We start from the raw sequence: 13,390 nt of genomic DNA on the forward strand, positions 1-13,390 counted from the left end.
CAGTTTCAAAATGCCTAACATTTGTGACATTGACGTCATGATTTTAGCGCTGAGCTTCATGAAGTGATGTTATCATGTATTTTAAACATACATTTCTTTGTAAGTTTTGAGATTTTTTAAAAAATTTGCCAAAGATTGCAGATATCATGTATGCATAAAATCACCAAATTCCATAGCTACTTGATTTGTCTTGCAATAGTGATTGTCAACATTGTTCTGAGACACCCCTCATATGCAGCCATCAGTTAATTGGATAAATATCATAATGAAATCAACACTGCTTGTAAAAATAAAAGAAGGTTTAAGTAATGAAATGTTAATAATGTTTTAATGGCTGGGGTAATAGTATAAAAGGCAGACAGTCAGAAAAAATGTCCACTTCTCTTGATTTCACAGAGCTGTCTGCTAGTATAGACCGCCAGTACATTTTTTTCAAACATAGATAGATAAGATTTATTTCGGCATAGGAAGCATATACATAGTTCACAACATAACATAGGATAAAATAATGAGCATTATTAAATACTATATCACATACGAGAAAACTATGACATACACACCAACACCAAGGATAACACAAAAAAGGGCAAGCCCTTATTTCCATTGTGGTCCTGTATTGGCGGCATGACATAGAGAGGCGGACCTAAATATAATCATGTTTAAAAGTACTATTGAGTCATAAAAATGTATATCACAGTCAAATCTTGATTTAGTGACACTCCTGTTTGCAGCTAGGATTTAAAACACATTACTAAAATTGTAAAAAGATATTAGCAAACAATTTAAAATCCTGAGCCGAAATAGGTAAAAACAATTTTAAATACTGTTCATAAGAGGACTTTTGATGGCAACCTTAAAACTTTGTAACCTGTTGATCTCCGTTAACTCTACAGGTAAATCATTCCATAGTTTAATTCCAGAGAAAGCAAAGGACTTAGAACCATGACTTTTAACTTTAGGTAGACAATACCCACCCTTTTGACTAAGTCTTGTACTATAATTATGTACGGAATCTTGCGAGATAAAGTGATCAATCCATGTAATCCGGAGACAGGCCATTTTTTGCAATCATGCAAATAATAAACAAACATAAATTGCTAAAATCTGTCACATGGTTTATTTAGTGTACATGCTAAACATATCTTGTGAATTTTTAAGTCAAACATTTATAAATATTACTTTCAAATTATTATTTTTATAACTGTCAAAGAAATTCAACAAGATTCCAACAACTTACTGAATTTTACTACTGTCATCACTTAGGTGCAACAACTCAATATCAACTTCTATTTCTATATGCAGTTATGGAGTTATAACACTAGCTTGACGCAATGCCTGTTGACTACAAGTTTACTAAGGAATAAAAATATGCCTCATAGCTTTATATGTTGTGCACACTTCCGAGATTCCATATTGAACTCTTGGCAAAACATACAAGTTAAGTAACATTGTATATGTATAACAAATTATATATGTCTTAGAGCTACTGAACTGAGCTATAATAACGCTTTATATATGATGCATGCAACTACCAATAATATAATTAATGATTCATGCAACAATCAAACTTTAAATTAATAAAACATGGTATATAAAATTTATTTAACTATTCTCAAATAAAAACCCAATGGACATTTTACTGTTAGCACAAATTCTTCTGTACCACTCGTTCAGAATCATATAACACCACAAGCCATGTGAATGTTTACAATTTAAAACTGCTGACCAGAGCAGACTGCATAAACCCGATTAACCACACATCCTCTGCCAAATAGGCTTAATGGCTGTCCGTTAGGATAGTCATACACCCCGGCCTTTAAACCAACAAGCTAGGGGATGGGAACTGGTGCAAATGACTGAGTGAATAGGAGAGCACAGTGAAAATGTCCTCCTGGCATTATTCCACAGGCATTTGGCTCCGGAATGGAATTGTATTGCATGTAGACACACAGAAGCATAAAATCACTTCAATATTTGTGTGTGTAGTGCTGTTTACACGGGGACACATTGAACACTGGAATTTGCTGTATAGTTTCCGACTACAGAAAAAGACGAAATGGGACATTAAATTTGGCTTGTTTGTATAAAGACAATACAGTATACCAACATATAGCATACCATTTTAAAGGCCATTGTTTCCTCTTTATGTCACCTATTTAAAAATTGACTGTTTCTATGTTGATCAAGCAATATAAAACAAACTGGACTCTACCGTGAAATCCGGTAAGTGAGTTACATACCTTGTTTCTTTCTTGTATCAATGACATTAAAATACTTCAGATGTGTTGTTTATCACATAGCATGTACCCAAAATGATATTAATCCACATTTTAGACACAAACAATGAGCCGGATGCCTTTGCATTATTCACAAGAAAAAAAGCCAATCACATTATTGATTACCAGCATGCACATACATTAAACAAGTATCTGTACTGTATTCATATCAATTATCACAGTTGGTAGTGCCCCAACAGTTTAAACACGGACTAACAATTCACTGAACCGTCCAGCTACAGAGCCATTTCTCTACTTCCTGTTATTTCAAAGCTGTTTGGAAAACTGTTAATGTCCTGCATAGAAAAAAGTAACATTATGTCAAATATAAACACACTACAAATTGCTCATACTAAAATTAAGTTTTATTGCAAATATAAATATTTGGTAATTCTAATTTAGGTTTTGATCAGTATACATGGATAGGACCTTTTGTTTTTAGATTTTTTTTCTACGTGTGTATTGTATTTTTTGAATATAGTTTATCTATTCTTTTCAAATTGTGATTGTAGATATCTAATTTTGCCACCTGCTCCATACAAAGTCAAATTGTCAAGATGCAAGTCCATTGTTGAAGAAGGGAACCTATGTCATTCCGGTATATATGGAACAAAAGAGAGCCAAATATGGACCCTGTGGGAACACCGCATTTTATATTTTAAAACGAGAACTGGTTATTTGTCAATCGAACACATCAACTCTAATATGATTAAAAAATCATTATTTTTAAACAAGAATAAAAAAAAATTTGGTAAACTCGCAATTTATGAAGAAGAAATTCATCGATCATTTTCCAAGAATCAATATTTTTCCAATACTCCACCAAACTTATGTAGGTGAAGTAAACAATTGGGTGAATAATTCTAATATAACAGATGATCATTTCTTATTCATTGATGTAAAAATCGCCAATAATGTGGCACTCGATTAAAGCCAAAATGCCACAGATAAAATATCAATAATTTTTTTTTCAAATGAAAGCTTCGTTGCCTCGAATTCCCTAGAAAAAAGCGCCAAAATATCGCCAATATGCTTTTATCTGTACTTATTCATATGCATTTTGTGTTTTGATCATAAGAGTTTAACACGATAATGTATTAAAATATATAAAAACAACTTATATTTTTGCATCGGCCTATATTATCTGGGACCAATAACAAATCCTACTCTCAGACGAAATACAATGCTTTCCTCTTTAGATTATATGTATCTTCCATGGCCGAGAGTGTAAGATAGGTTCATCCCAACCAGAGCGTAGTGTCGGTAAACCTCGTGCGCGAACCTATCTTACACGAGCGGCTATGGTTGATGCTTTTTCTCCCACCTCAATTAAACCACAAAAAAATAGCGTATCTAGATGTGTGAACATTCGTGGTTGTCATAGATATGCGTGCAGTGATTCAGATAATGTAAATAGTCACAGGCTTTTAATAGTTCTGAGGAGAGGGTAGCATTATTTCTTAAATGGGGCGTGATAACTTTTTTTATGGTGCCATTTGAAGCGAGAAATAATTAATTAGGATTTTAAATATTGCCACATGATGTTACAGATGACGGTCTCCACCAAGGGAGGTTATTGTGTGATGACAATAAAAAAGGAGTTTTATGCGGGTACTTGTTTTATCTTTGCCCGTGGGCGAGTTTATAAGTATCTTTCATGGTCGAGAGTGTAAGATAGGTTCATCCGAACCCGAGTGTAGAGTGTTTTGCGGAAACGAGGTTTACCGAGTTTCCGCAAAACACTGAGCGAGGGTCGGGATGAATCTATCTTACGCGAGCGGCTATGGTAGATGATTTTTCTCCCACCTCAGTTAAACAAAAAAGAGAAAAAATGTAATTTTGCTGGTACTCTTTTTGTGCGTAGTGAAAATAAATGCCTATAGATATGCGATAATTCGTGGTTGTCATGGATATGCGCGCAGTGATTCAGATTATGTTAATAGTCAAATCGTTCTTTAAATAGTTCTGAAGAGAGTGATAGATAGATTTATTTCAGTAAGGAATGCACATACGTGGACATTTAAAATAAACAACATGTCTAATAAATAACATTATACATACATGATATTTTCAATAGCCGTGACAGGCACACCGAACCAAGGACGAAACAAAAAATAGAAAACTCTTATTTCCATTGTGGTCCTTTGTTTTGCCAATATGGTTAAACAGTTCTCACGACTTAGTCTTTCAACAGATCAACTTACTTCCTACATAAATGTTAGGATAATTCTTGCCCTTGAAGATGTTGGTTTTGTATTAATTGTATGATTTTTACATTTTGGTCCTTTTTAAGGGTTTTGTTGGTCATTTAAAGTTACATTGAAATAAGAAGGAGCTAAAAATTGTTGTGCTGTTTAAAGTTATTATAGACATCCGATCGCTTAGCTTCTAGCGGATTACGATGCAGAATTTTTTCTCTTTCAAATGCACTTTTCGAAATAATGAATTTTTAAATATCTTTTGGTCCTTTTTGAACATTTATATAATATTTGTAGAAAATCGATGCCCCAAAATTGTGTATTCAACTGTACGATAATGGTTTTATGGCCCACCCCGCGGCGTTTTCACAGCAGGATAGAAATAATCCATCGGCAAGGTTATGACACTGGGAATGACATGTGTATCGAAGTTTGTCATTTATAGCAATAAAATTATTCCATAACTATTTCGGATTTTTTTTCCTTTTATCATTATTATATATGATACTCGATTATTCATTTACATTAGTAGTTAAGAAATATAATATATTGTTCTTGTGTAAAAAAGAAAGTAATATATTTAGCAAAAATTATTCCCATTTTTAACCTCAATCACTATTACAGACGGTTAAAACGTAACACTTTTTTTATAAAATATTAATGTTTCAAGTTTGGCAATTTTGGAAATACATATGGGCTATGAAACATGATAAATAAGGGTATTCAAAGATGATTATTTACATATCTACATCGAGTCAACATGTTCATTAGTAATGCTTAAGTTCTAATTCTTAATGGTAAACATTTTGGTCTACCATTTTGCAATATAACCAAACATTTTTATAAATTTAGCGTAAGCATATTTTTTTTGATTAGGCAAGAAATGTGTTACATGGAATTTTGTTAGCATATTTTTAATAACGTTTTTTTTATGCGAAATAAACAACTATTGTATTTTTAATAACGAGTGCACTAGGTTTGCATATCGTGTTGAAATGCCATTATATCAACGTGTTGTTATGGAATAAAAGGGTATACCTGTCTTATTGTCAATACATCATTAATGACATTTTAACTTGTGTTGTTAAAGACCGGTACTAAATGATGGCAACTGCAGTAAATATTTCATTTTAGCTGTTCCTTTCCGAAATTCCACACCCAATTTTGTGTTACAATGCTACAATGTTACTTTAATAAATAAATAAATATGCTATTAGAAAAATACCAAACTGTTAGAATAAAGGTGTGGAAATGGCCCCAATTAAATGTCCTGATAAACAATCAATTATAGACTTCAACAAAAAGACACGGAAAGTAATATGTAAAAGAAGTAAATTTATCAGAGATGATTTGATATTTCAGTACTTTATCAACGAACGTTTCCCCTATAGAACAGCTCTACCTAATTATGGCTAAATCTAAAATCGTCCAAAACTGAAAATTTCTATCGCAACTTATAATAAAAGGACGGGTCGATTTTATGACCCTCATAAATTCTGTTTTTCTTATAGATCTGCCTTAATCTTACACTGCGTCCAGTAGATAAATAAGTGCTAAACTAGCGTATCTTAACGCTACTATTGCACTGAGAGGCGAAATCGATAGAGACCGTCGTTACCCTGATAAGCTCCAAAGTTGGCAATGGTGGCTTGGCATAGGGAGGCATTGCATATTTAAGTAATAATATAGCTGTAATCGAAATTGCACAAATATATTAAAAGTTAGTCTTTATGCATTAAAATAAATATTGCTGTACATAGTTGTATCACAGTCACTTTACATAATTTAGTAACATAAAGTTATAAGTTGAGAAAGTTAAATATAATTATCAATTAACTTATATTTACACCGATAGTTCATTATTTTATTTCAGAAACGTTAAAAAAATACTTCATTTCATTTCGGATTACCTTTCAGTATTCCTTTCTTACCCATTCTGTAAATAGGACGACTCGACTGTTACCGGAAACATTTTTTAAATGACGTCACAATAACGCTGGAAAAGATCAACCACTTGAAATCGCTTTTAAACGTAAAATTGAAAAACTTTTGGCAACAAAACGTTTAAAATATAATAACTTAGCACTTTCTAAAATGTTGATTTATATTTAACGGGACCTGCTGACACAATACAAACAATAACAAGATCAATAGTTTTCATGTATATTGTTATGAGATGAATTGCGATCCGAACATATCCGAAGATGAGGTGTAAATATTATAGTATGAATATGACAGAATGTAGTACTTATATAAAATGCTAGGTTAAGTTAAAATATAGATATGCTCCAACAAACGAACAACGCTTAATTTGTACCCGTGTATAAACAGCATTTAACGTGATTTAAGGAATGAATTGCGGGGTTGATGTCATTATCGGGGTATGAACGCAATTGGGCTTGTCTAAGTGTGTGGTGTCCGAAGGACTCCACGATTACTTTGACCAGCCCAATTGCGTTCATATCCGCGATAATGACATCAACCCCGCTATTCATTCCTTATATTTACACAAATAGTTCATTATTTCATTCAAAAATGAAAATAAAAAATCTTAATTTCAATTAAGATTTTTTTTAGTTATCCTTTCTTACCCATTCTGTATATAGAACAACCCGTTTTAACCGGAAACATTTTTTCAAATGACGTCACAATCACGCGGGAAAAGATCAACCACTTAAAATCACTTTCATACTTAAAATTGAAACACTTATGGCAACAAAACATTTAAAATATATTAATTTAACACTTTCTATAATGTTGATTTATATTTTACGGGACCTGCTGACACACTACAAACAATAACAAGATCAATAGTTTGCATGTATATTGTTATGCTATGAATTGCGATCCGAAGATGTTGCGTTCATAGATTGATGAACGCAATTGTCGAAAGGCAGTTCATTTAAGGAATGAAAGTTGAGGTGTAAATATACTGTTGATAATTCCAACGACATTGAGCAGCATCATGCTAACGATCATTTTGTACTATGCTGGGGTGCGTTTCAGATAGATTTTATGATCTGCCATTATCGTAAATTTACGATCATAATAACGACCAATTTAACGATAATCATATAGGCGTTTCAGAAACGTCTCGTAAACTCTCCGGTCGTACGTAAAATATAACGATAAAGTTCAGCGTTAAAGCGAGTGACACAGTCTGAAGTAAAATGACGTCACGTCATATTAAACTGGTGAGCGCACCTGTCTTTTAATAATAATAATAATAATAATAATAATAATAATAATAATACATCCAATAATGGAATCAATTAATGTTACGATACAAACTGATTGACTATTTGCTTCTAATGCTACACTTATATCTATAGTAGAACATTGTGTTGGAGGCAGTGGCGGCTATATATCGTGGGGGCCCGTGCCCCCCCCCCACCCCCCCCCCCCCCGTCGTTAGCGAGAAAATGAAGTTTATTTAAATCATAAATTGATACCTTTTCGGGTAAAATGCTGATACATACATAGCGTTTTTCTACGGTTGTGTACACCCCAGTTATGTATCCCTGGACCCGCCACTGGGGTGGGTGTTGAAACCATCGGAAGCCGCCTCACAATTAAATGTAAGTCTTTGCGTTGTGCTGCTTGTGGAGTATTCAAAAGGCATTTGTTCTAAGAATATGAGTAATATAATGATAACAAAATGGGTGCTTGCAAGTGACTACTATTACACAATGATGAATATGATTCTGTTTCTGCCGGGAAACCCGACTCTCCGTAGAAATTTTTGTGTAACTCTGATAAAATTGGACAACAAAATACGACTGGTTTCATGCAGGCAGCTAATTTTAAAGTTACTATTTAAAGTACGGGTATTATGACTGCCCTGAGAAGTAAATGCAAACGTGCAGCATGGTGCTGATGATGATAGTAACGATTATGCGACGACAACGACGATGATGATATAATAGTAATGATGATAATAATACAAGTGGTGAGAGTGGTCTAGTGGTATAGGTGTCCTCCTCTCACCCAAGAGGTTGTGGGTTCGATCCCCATCAGGGGTACTTTCTCATGGCCTCTCAAAAAAGGTCACAGTACTGGTTTCTGCCCAGGAAACGGACTCGAGAGTGATTCTATAAGCTCAGCTTTCGTCACAATCGAGCTAAAATGAATTTGTATATACTAAGGACTACGACGACTAAGGTGATGATAATGATGGTGGGATGACGACGACAATGATGAAGCAGAGACAACGACGATGATGAATATAATGATTATAATGATGGTGATGGTACGACGACATTGATACTATTTATGATGTAACGATGATGACAACGATGATGCGTAAATGTTGTTGATGATTGATGATGGTGGTGGTGTTGGTGATGATGATGATGATGACTGATTCGTATTCCCAACAACTGGCATTAGTTCATATAAGGTAAAGTTCATACTTATATGCATCAACACTTTGAGTTAGAGGTATTGCATTTGGGAAATGGTTCAAAAATATAATTTTGACTGGTTGGATATGTTGTATGAAGACAATTCATAAATCAATCTTTATTGTGTCAATCGTTGTGATAACTGTTAAATAAACAGTATATTAGATCCATTCATAATACTTGATAAAATAAACAGTTGCTGACATGATTCAAAGACTTGATACACATAATGACCAAAAGAAATATAGCTATTTTACAAGCTAGTCTCATCAAAACGCATTATTTAACAAAACAGTAGCTTAATAAGTGGTGCAGATTGTCAAAGTGGTTATATGTTCAGAGTTTCATGCAAATATTATCTACTGTTTCTATTATTTTATAACCTACACTGGAGTATACACTATATACACCAATGTGTGTTGAAAGATGTGCCAGTCAAAGTAAAATAACAACAACAACAAGTTATTTGTATTCAGAAATATCAAAACATTCACTAAATTTCTATAAAAAAGTAGTATGAACGTTTCATCCAAATTAAATCAATGGTAATATTACATGAACAACCATGGTTGTGTGTGTTTCATATATTATCATAGGATTCAATAAATGTTTCATTTAAATTTTTCCATTATAATTCAAAATTGTTTAAATGCTTGGAGGAAAATATGTACAAATGGACAGATGGCACTGTATAAATATATGTTTTGGAAAATCAAATGTTAATGGCTTTTTCAATTCAAAGTCAAACTTAAAAAAAAAATCATTTCAACTTATGAGGTTAGCACAAATGCCTCACTGCCTATGAAACAGTTTGAAATTTTATGCTGTGTTGGAATATGCAATGAATTGTATTGTCTGTGTCCATATATATGTAGCTTAAAGTCTGCTTGGTCTGGTATCTCCAGTGGATGTTGGTAAGTACTGTTTTGTCACAGTATCCTTATTCACATTGGAATGCTTGGGTGAGTATCTTGAAGACTGACCATGAGCATATTCTAGATGTCTGAAACCTTGGATGACTCAGTGGCCTGAAAAAGACAAAAAGTTATAATATATTGTTTAATACAGCACAACATAATACAACAATACATTTATGTTACACCTTTTAATAGTTTACATGTTTGTATATTTTATAAAAACTATTTCTAATTTAAAAAAAAAGAAGAAAATAAGTAGGGTATGTAAGAAAACATGAAACACACCATTCTGTTACCAATTTATTTCTAGTTCAATGTTTATACCTAGCTAAATATCACATATGTTATACCAGTATTAACTGCTCAAAACTTATATATAAGATGCTCAACAAGGTATTAATATAAAATTCATTGTATTATTCATAAAATTGGTTTGTGTCCTATTGAATTTTAAACTTTAAAAAGTGAGAATATAGAATATCAATTATCATCTGCACATAGCCTGTGCGTTAACTGCAGATACATAAAATGGTTTTGCAGTTAAATTACTTTAATAGTCCTTATGACAATGTGTTCATATGTTAACTATACCTACAGTATATTATATTTTATAACACAAGCATTAGATTTTATTTCCCTTTTCCATACCATTATTAAATATATGTCTAAGAGGTCTGAGGAGCACTGTGAGCATATTCCATCAAGACCATGACACTTTGTTGTCAATCTTTCATCTTAGGTTTTTGTTGTACACACGGTATCAAATGGTATGTCTGAAAAAAGAAAAGATGTATCTTTTGTCATTTGAATGCTCACATGTATACATATAGTGATACTGCAAAGTTCTACAAAGAACATATGATAACTTAGTAAAAACAATCAGCTTTTACAAGTGAAGATGAATTAAAATGATTACATTGTGACCAAATATTGTGCATGGTATACACCGATTGACAGTTTCGCACTGCGCATGCGTAGGATCGGAAGTTCGGTTAGAGTAATCTCCAACTAATTGGTTGTGACAGTGGTGTTTACAGTACAGGTATATTTACAGACTTTAATAGCACCAGATTAAGATGTTTAACTATAAGGAAAAGAATGAAATGTTTATATCATGACATGATTCAATAAATGGTAACATTGTTTAACAATTCACTGACTATAATATGCCATAGAGGCCGGTAATATTACATTGAATCTGTTTATTGTACAGGCATTTATTTATCCAAATTAAAAACCATCCGAAAAATATGAATATCAAGAAATGTTTTACAGGGCATGTTACACAGCAATGGAAGCAAATCAAATTCTACATCATATTCAATGCCTAAGATGTACACAATGTCAGCGCATTGACTAAATATAACAAAAAGCTTACATCTTCTACAGTTAAAATCCTTTTTTTGACAGATCGGTGGAAATAGAACATTTTCGTACTGTTTTGAGCTATTTTTAAACATTGTTTGAAAATTCCACACCAGTGAACGTGCTACACGCACTATTAAACTCTTAAATGTTGATAAAAAGTTAAAATATACTTTGATATGGAGAAAATCTTCATCCGCCATCTTGATCGTTAAGTTTACGAGTGCCTCTAGTCGGTCGTAGGTTTACGATCAGAATTGACGATAAAGCAGGTGCACGTTGCGTCTCAGTAAGCCTGGATCATTGAGATACAGACGGAACAGGGTCAATGGTTTGATTCCCCGTAAAAGCTATACATTTAGGACCGTGGGTTTCGCTGATATATTGTGATTGGTTTATAAGCGTTTTGTATGCTGGTCCTGTTTGAAGTTATAGCATAGTTGTTGTAGTGTTTCTGTTTGTTCGTTCTTGCTTTTGGGATAATTGAACGTTGATTCTTGAACCATACCAATTATTTCTAATCATTCGGTTTTGTAAGCAATCATTGTTAATCACGTGTATATAATATTAATTTCATACTTAATTTTTGGGACAATGCAGTCCGAGAATAGGTTTATAGTTTAATTTAAGGTAGCGTGTCCGAGCTAGCTAGGGAAGAAACGTTACAAAATTTGGCGCCCAACGAGGGACAATATAGATTCATAGCAATCTAGCTTACCTTGAATACTAAAGAAGCATGGACAGCCCAAACCAGAACGAGGTTTCGAGGCTGATCGACGAAAATGCTGTCTTGAAACAAGAAATTACAAGGCTTAAGTTGGAGCAGGAAGGAGCTCGATAAAACTGCAGCACCGAGCATGACGTCTACGCCCAAACCTCAGCTTAAACTACGCATACGGTTTGATATAAAGAGTGGACGATCGGATGATGCTCAAACTGGCTATAGCAATTTTTCGTCTCCAATAGCGGATGAGACCCTGGACAGGAGCATGGACAGACATGTTACCCAGCGTATAAAACGGCCGGATACAAAACCTAAAAATAGTACAGGCCAGAATAAGTGCCATGTGAAGCCTGCTACATATGATGGCACGGGAGCATGGACGGACTACAAGGCACATTTTGAGGCATGCGCTCAGCTAAACGGATGGTCCGAAGAACAAAAAGGTCTGTACCTTTCGGTATCATTGAGAGGCCATGCCCAAGGTGTCTTTGGTAACCTGAGCTCAAACACAACTGACTACAAGGAGTTAGCCAGAGCATTAGAAGACCGATTTTCACCTGCCAACCAGACTGAACTATATAGGGTTCAGCTTCGGGATAGGCGACAGAAGGCCATGGAGTCCATGGGAGAGCTAGGTCAGGATATTAGACGCCTTTCGAACCTTGCGTACCCTAGTGCACCTATAGATGTAAGAGAAACCTTAGCAAAAGAGCAATTTATGGATGCGTTGGTTAATTCAGACATGAGATTAAAAATCAAGCAGTCAAGACCAACCAACCTGAATGATGCTGTGAGGCGTGCAGTGGAGCTAGAAGCTTTTTATCGGGCTGAGAAAAGACAGCATGAGCAGATAAGGACGGCATCCACTGAGACTGAAATACAGGCTAAGGCTATTGAAAATCTGACAAAGTCTGTCTCAAGGCTTGAGACATTGGTTCGGGACATGCAGAGGCAAAACAACCTAAGGGACACCAAGCCGCCTTTTAACTCAAATTATGTACCAGAATCCGGTCGGATACCAACGCAATCTTTTTCCAATAAGACCAGAGAAAATGTAGATAAACCAAGGACCCTGAAAAGAACATGTTATCAATGCGGGTCGGACAGACACTTGAGGAATAACTGTCCACAGCTTAATGAGGGGTCGAGACAAAGTACAAAGTCAAACGCAGAAGAAAACAGACCTAAGCATACCGTTAAGACAACAAGGAGACTGTCTGCAGGACTGTATGCTTCTGCTCAGATAGACAAAACAAAAGTAAGCTGTTTAGTTGACACGGGAGCTACCTTATCCCTGATATCCAAACGACTTTGGCAGAGTATCCATACCAAGCATACGATAACAAACTTCGATAAACCAATCGTTTCGGCTACTGGTAACAACTTGGAAGTTGTAGGAAAAACAGAGCTGACAATAGAGTTTGGAGAAATTCAGTGCACGATATTTGTGGTAATAGCAGAATTAGAAGTTGACGTAGTATTGGGTATAGACTTTATGCAAGCTAAT

General features: G+C 34.3%; 1 protein-coding gene and 1 long non-coding RNA gene across 3 annotated transcripts in view; one reads left to right on the forward strand and one right to left on the reverse strand.

The window, feature by feature from the left end:
- Positions 1–9,333: 9,333 nt before the first annotated feature.
- LOC128205981 (uncharacterized) lies at positions 9,334–11,323 on the reverse strand. Of its 2 annotated transcripts, none has more exons than XR_008256364.1 (3): positions 11,173–11,323; positions 10,443–10,567; positions 9,334–9,905 (listed from the first exon to the last, which is right to left on the reverse strand). It is a non-coding gene; the product is annotated as an uncharacterized LOC128205981 (long non-coding RNA). The 2 variants fall into 2 exon arrangements; XR_008256363.1 differs by lacking the exon at positions 11,173–11,323 and adding an exon at positions 10,711–10,750.
- The window catches only part of LOC128205973 (zinc finger protein GLI4-like), a 138,605-nt gene continuing 136,023 nt past the window's right edge, over positions 10,809–13,390 (forward strand). Inside the window, exon 1 of the mRNA XM_052908072.1 lies at positions 10,809–10,836. The gene's annotated coding sequence lies outside the window, so the exon portion shown is untranslated. The remainder of the gene's footprint in view (positions 10,837–13,390) is intronic.

The sequence above is a fragment of the Mya arenaria genome, chromosome 10 (genome assembly GCF_026914265.1).
Source record: "Mya arenaria isolate MELC-2E11 chromosome 10, ASM2691426v1".
Classification (NCBI taxonomy): Eukaryota; Metazoa; Mollusca; class Bivalvia; order Myida; family Myidae; genus Mya; species Mya arenaria.